The sequence below is a fragment of the Dasypus novemcinctus genome, chromosome 13, assembly GCF_030445035.2.
Source record: "Dasypus novemcinctus isolate mDasNov1 chromosome 13, mDasNov1.1.hap2, whole genome shotgun sequence".
Taxonomy (NCBI): Eukaryota; Metazoa; Chordata; class Mammalia; order Cingulata; family Dasypodidae; genus Dasypus; species Dasypus novemcinctus.
This window is the reverse complement of record NC_080685.1, coordinates 107,453,392-107,460,101: the sequence shown is the minus strand read 5'-3', so window position 1 is coordinate 107,460,101 and position 6,710 is coordinate 107,453,392. Positions and strand designations below refer to the sequence as shown.

General features: G+C 47.2%; 1 long non-coding RNA gene across 1 annotated transcript; it reads left to right on the top strand.

Moving 5' to 3' along the window:
* The first annotated feature begins 3,809 nt into the window (after window positions 1-3,809).
* On the top strand, window positions 3,810-5,888 carry LOC101444227 (uncharacterized). The gene is made up of 2 exons (XR_011645570.1): window positions 3,810-4,087; window positions 5,508-5,888. It is a non-coding gene; the product is annotated as an uncharacterized lncRNA (long non-coding RNA).
* The last annotated feature ends 822 nt before the right edge of the window (window positions 5,889-6,710 follow it).

Here is a 6,710-nt window from a genome sequence, read left to right as displayed (position 1 = left end):
GGCCCAAGCCCGCGCGCCGGGACTCCTGCTCTGCCGCCCGCGCTCCCGCACCCCCGCCTCCGGCCCCGGCCGGCCCGCGGAGGGTGGGGCGGGGGCGGGGCGGGGGGCGGGGGTCGCAGCGCCCCCTGGCCGTGGGGCCCGGGACTGCGGCCGCCCCCCACCCGGGGATGGCCCGTGCGCTCCGCCCGCCGCGCACCGCCCGGCCTGCGGGGCGAGGAACCCCCGACCCCTCGGCGCACAGGGGACAGAGAAGACGCCTTCCACCGCGCTGGCCCGGAGAAACGCTCCAGGGGCCCCGGCGAGGAGGGCGGAGGTGGGCTGCGGAGGCTGGGGCTGGGGGCGATGGCGGGGTGGGCGGGTGACACGGCAGCCGCCTGGTGGCGCGCTTTGGGGACAGCGATCTGGGAATATTTATCAGGAGTCCTAAAAAGTGCCCACACCTTTCTAGGTACCTATCCTAAAAAAATAGTCAGAAATGCACAGCAGAGGGTGCAGGGTGTCCTGACAGTGAAGAGGTGGAGCAAGGCCGGCAGCGCGGCTGGCGAGGTCATCCTCGCACCCGCGCTTGGAAGACGCTGGCTCTGGTGGGTACGCGCTCGCGCTGTGCCCTGAGTCGCGATTGGTGGGAGACCTCCTTTTCTGAAGTCGGTAAATGTCTTTGAATTCTGAGACGCTTAGAGCCAAGTGTAGGAATGGGCTATTCATGCCGTGTTTTAATACTATGAGACTTTGTTATATGTTTAAGAATAAAATTTGGGTATGTTGGTATCAGCACATAAAATTTTGTGGTCCTTTAGCGTACTAGAATATAAAAAATAGCTTTGTGGTTCCAACTTAAAATGCGGGATCAAGTAACGGATGTAAGGTAAAAGGGCTATGGAAGCTCTTTCTCGTCAGTGAGGGGACGAGAAGCAAACACAGATATTCACGGAGAAGATCGTCACCCTGGAAGTGACACCGTGGAGAACGTCAAAGCCAAAATCCAAGACGAGAGGGGCAGGCCGTGGGATCCGCAGGGTCTGAGCTTTGGATTTTGTTTTAAGCCAAAGCCTGAACCCAGGACCTCCCCTATGGGAAGGGGGCGTTCAACCACTGAGCCCCGCCCGCTCCCCAAGGAGAGGTGCGATTTTCCTTTGTTTTCAGGAGGTGTCAGAGACGGAACCCAGGCCCTCCTACATGGGAGCAGGGCCTCAGCCAGGAGCTGATCTGCTCCCCAGCGTCTGAGTTTTTTGCTGGCAAACTGCGGAAGCACGGCCGCAGCCCCTCAGACCCCCCGAAGGAGGCCACCTTGCCCCAGGCGCTTCTTCTGGGGAGGCACCCCCGACCTTCCCGCCCCCCCGCTGGCCCAGGGGTGCAACCGCCGCCCGAGGCTCTGCCGGGCGGAGGCTGGCGCCCCGTGCCCCCAGATGAAGCCACTCCGACAGCCTGCACCCCACCCCAGGACATCAAGTAAGGGCCCTGGGCGCAGGCTCGGAGGCCTCCTTCCCGAACTTCCCACGGCCCTGAGACCCCAGGGAAGTCTCCCTTCCCTGAAGCGGGAGCAGTAGCAGAAGGTATGTGAGAACAGATCTAATTTACTATATGTTTATAAGGATTACATAGTCTTGTTACATAACTGAAGACTTTGAAATGAAAGTCAAGTATATTAAGCTTGTAAAAGTCATCTTAAATGCTTCAGAGAATTAAAAATAAGTAGTCTGAGTCCCCATACAGCGATTGTCAAAGTCGATTAGGTTTGTAAATAGAATAAAACATGTTGCGAATTGAATTTAAAAAGTTAAGGGAAACTAGATTTGTGGATTTCTAACCTTATTAAAGCAACTATTAGTTTATATACAAAGGGGGACCCTAAGAGTCCCTGTCCTGTGTACAGAACTAACCTCAGGGACCCCCAGACAGCACAGCATACGGAAAAAAGGTGGGATGTCCGCGGGGTTTAAAATGTGGTTTTGTACATACAAAATACTATGCAAGTAGTGTAAGGATTAGCTTGTCTACCAAGGACGGCAGTTGAACGATTGAACATTGATTCCCAGAATAAGTCTCTAGAACCAGCGGCCTGAGAAGACTCAGGACACGGAACCAGAAACCATCTTTCTGTTGCTTCCCCTTGTCTCTTCTGAAGTGATGCAGGATGGGAATGCTTCCCCTGCCCCTGGGCAAAAGTGTAGGCAGCTGTCTAAATTTTCTGATTACATAGGATAATTTTTAAAAAACCCAAGTGGCAAACATAGTCTCAATTTATGTAATCTTGTTGTAGAATTTGAGAGAGGTTCAATTATTTGAGTATAGAGAGGCCAGGACTCAAGAATGATTTTGAGAAGGAAAAATGGTTTATTGTATTGATGGCCGGCTGGACTCGGGAGCTTTCTGTTTCAATCCGGAGCCCAGAACAAGATTTTTGAGTCCCTTTTATACAGAGAGGAAAGCCCAAATGGTCCCTTTGTTTCAGTTCTCAGTGGGCTTGAATTAGCATATATATCTTCCACATCTTAGGTAAGCTTTTAGCATGGACTTCAGACATTCTAGATAAGCTTTTAGCATATTTGGTTTGCATTTCCCGTAAATACTTAAAGTTTATAGACCTTGCATTGTTAAACTGTTTCCTGGGACTGGAGTCGTTGCCATTGTCACTAAGGGCAGGACTGCAGCCTCTTACCGTTCCACACCACAAGTCAGACAGCGTAGGTTATCTCTGAAGAGACAAAGAGCCTCCCACCCATAGCCCACATCAATCTCCATTTTATAGTGCCCAATTACTATGCAGAAACTTGCGTTTGATTTAAAGTTTACCCTCTTTAAGGCCATGTGTGCTTATGTGTTTGTGTGTGTGTGTGGGGGGGGAGTTGGCAATGAGTTTCTCCTTTGTTTCCCCCCACCTCATGTGTCTCCGTCCCCCAGGCTTTCAAACCGGTCTCTGACCTTTTCCAGGGCCAAAGAGAAGAAGGCAGAAAACTTCCTTTGTTGACACTACCTGCGATGCCGACGCACCCTCTGGGCCTGGCCCCGGAGAGAAGCAGGTGCTTTCCTTAGTTCTTCAGGAGCTCCCACTGGGAGAATTCAGGTGTCCTTAATATAGCCTGTGCATAAATTCAAAATCATCTAATTCTGTATCCAAGTGTACCTAGTCTCTAGAAATCCAAATAAGTACTGTAGGCCCCACAGGCTTGGAGTGCTCAGAAAGGATGTAAGACTGAATGTGTATTCAAAGTTGCATCCAGACGGAATGTGGAGGAGATTTTAATTCAAAGCTCACCTGAAATGTGGGGGGTGCTTTAATCCAAAACTTATCTGGTACTCAGACGAACACTTAACTAACAAGGAAAGTCGTTTTCTTTCATAAAAGCACCATTTAACTCCCCACCCTTATATCTTTTCTGTATAAAAGGGAACCCAAAATTCTACTCGGGGCTGTTTTCATTAGGACAGGAGTCCGCGGAGTCGGGCTGGTTGAAATAAATCAACTTCCTTCTCAGAGTTCTGGTGTCCTGGCCTCCACTACCGCGGACCTGACTTCTCTAGGACATCCTCTAATCCCCCTGGCTGTGGTTCCTCCCGGCTTTAGAGCAGGCCTCCTCCCGTAGATCTCCTAGAACAAGCTCCCAGAGCTGTCGCTTCTCCGCAGGGCAGCAGGAAGCCGCGGCAGGAAATGTTGACGCAGTGACCCCCCCTCGGCTGCCGTGGAGGGTCCTCCGTGCTGCACCAGGTAGCCCAGCGATGCCTGCTAGGTCTGTACTGGCAAAGCCCAGGTGCCCCCTGTCCCGTGTCTAGATGCCCATGGGATTGGGGAACAGACACTGGCATTCTAGCACAGAAAGACCCGACAGCTTCAGGATGATGCCAGCAGAAGCAGCCAGAAGAGCGAAGCCTGGCTTCCCCGCCCCTGGTGCCTGGCGAAGCTCTCGGGAGTGCTGCGGGCTAGTTTAAGCTGCTTGGTGAATTTCCTCCAAAGCCCAAGGGACTCTGGAACATGCTGTTGTCATCCCCTAGGGCTAGCCCTCACCCTTCTAGGACGGTGGAGAGGACACTGAGCCTCAGTCCACAACATCTACTGCAGAAAAGAAAGCGGCCGAGTCCTCCTTTACAGGTAAGAATTTGGAGCCGACCTTCCAGAAGAGCTAGGACATGGGAGAGCTTAGCTTCATGAACACATATGACCAGTTGTTGAGTAAAAAAAGAAGAAATACTAACAGACCCCAGTCTTAAAAATAATTGCCAATTTGGAATAACTTCCATAGAAACAGTTTCAGATGTTTAATTGAAAATATAATGTTTCCCTTTGTAGACACATAAAGCTTTTATGTTTTAATCTTTTATTTAGTAATATATGAGTGCATATGAAAAGGAAGGGAGGGAGGAAGGGAACAAAGAAGGAAGGGGTGGAGGAAGAAAGAACAAAAAGAAAAAGAAAGCAAGAGAATATCAGTATGGACCTGAAATTTTATGAATTGGTGTTGTTAGAAACGATTAGTTTCTTTTTTTAAAGACAGTCTTAAGCTCAAGATGAAATATATAATTGGAGCTGATAAGAACTGATTATTAACCATGAAACAAATAGGAGAGCAAGCTTAATTTTCCAGAGATTACAACTTGAGGGGGTGTAGGTGAGGAGCAGTTTTGAACTCTGGTTAAGCCTCAGTTTTCGAATAGCCCAAAAAGGGAAGATGGCAAACAAATTACCACTCTTTTTAGGCTAAAAAAGTTATTTTTAATTTGGGGCCTTCTGTAATAAATACCTCTTTAGTTCAGAAGTTGATAAAAATAAATATAGCAGAAAGGGGAAATTTTTTTAAAAAATGTATTTATTTCTCCCCACTCCCTCTGTTGTCTGCTCTCCGTGTCCATTCGCTGTGTGTTCTTCTGTGTCTGCTTGTCTTCTCATTAGGCAGCTCCAGAACCCGATCCTGGGACCTTCTGGAGTGGGAGAGAGGCGATCACTCTCTTGCACCACCTCAGCTTCCTGGTTTTGCTAAGTCTCTTATTGTCTCTCCTCTGTGTCTCTTTTTGATCAGTCATCTTGCCGCATCAGCTCTCTGTGTTTACTCTGTGCGGGGCAGCACTCCTGTGCGGGGCAGCTCACCACATGGGCCAGCTTGCCTTCACCAGGAGATCCTGGGTATTGAACCCTGGAACTCCTGTATGGTACAAGGGAGCCCAATTGCTCGAGCCACATCTGCTTCCCAGAAAGGGGAAATTTAATTTATATTTAAATTTTTGAGAAAGTATTTTTTAAAATGTATATGTTTTTTTAATCATGCAGGTGCCACAGAATGCAACATTAGGCATTTCAGACATGGCACATTTTTATTTCATGTAAGGGGTGGCTTTCTGTACCAAAGATAAAGAGCAAAAACTCGAGGTAAATACAGTTTAAATACTAGTTTGCTAAAAAAAAAAAAAAAGATGTTGCCACTGAAATTTGCTACAGCTCTAAAACAAGAGCCTCTGTATACTGTTTCTCCTGGAATCTGAAACATTTTTAAAAGTTTGTTTTGTCTTTCCCACAGAGAAGAGAGCAAGCTGGCTCCTGTGTCTGTGCCTGTGGTGAGGGTCGACCATTCGGTCTCCTGAGGGGTGGCTGCGCTGGTGCTCAGTTAGACTGAGCTCGCCTCTGCTTAGCCCACACCTGAGGCTTCCACGCCATGGGGACTGGAGTGCAGATTTAGACTTTTGGTTCACCTTTGGATCCAATTCCTGAAGCACGCTGGAATCATGGGACTGTCTACATTTTCTCTGCTCTCTGGTGTTTCCTCCATTGTTACTTTCAGGGGTGGGGGTGGTGGTCAGAGGACTGAAAGATTTATTTATTTTCTATCTGGGACTCTTCTGGATTCTGATCTGTCCTGCCAGCACACACTTTAACTAAAACCTTGGCTGGTTTCTCCTCACCCCTTAAGAGTCAGTCTTTCACTGCAAGCCTACTTTCCTGCCTGCCTGGCCCAGATCAGGCACTTGTCCAGACAGGAAATCGGCTGTGGCTCGCTGTCACCCATGAAAGATGTGTCCCTCTCTGGAATTCAGGTCACCAAGGCCCCCTCGCTTCCCCCACTTTTAACAGCACCATAAAGGTGATTTTTCCATGTACTGCGTTTACAGCAGATTGAGAAAGTCTTTTGAAACATTCTAAATCAGAAGCAGAAGTCTCCTGGGGATAAAGTTTGAAAGCATAATATCTAACCCTTAAAATAATTCTTTAACAGAATAATAGAATTATATCATATTTGGTAATATTTATCTAAAAGCCTCTGAAGATTTGGGAAACTGCTGAGCTATCTGTTCTTAATCATACTGAGTAAAAAAATATGTGCATAGAAATAAGGTCAGAATTATGACCTAATGAGTTAAATGAATATTTCTGGCAAAACCTGAAAAACCCTGCATTGGTATGTGTTTTTCCTTGCTAACAGTATGTCCTTCTAAGACCTTTTTTTTTTGACAAAGTAAATTAAGATAGAAAACAACAATATGGAAAACTACCTAGGTTTACATATATATTATAAAACTATTCAAATAATGATTATAATTTAGACCTGTAGTTTGATACCACATACTTAGCATGCTATATTGAATGGTAAGGGAAGAAAACTTGAAGCTCAAGGAGAAAAAGAAGATAAATTGAAATGCTCACATATTAGGAAAAGATTTAATGCAGTTAAAATTTAATTGGATACATGCATGCAACTATAGATTCTAAATAGAGTAATCGAAAT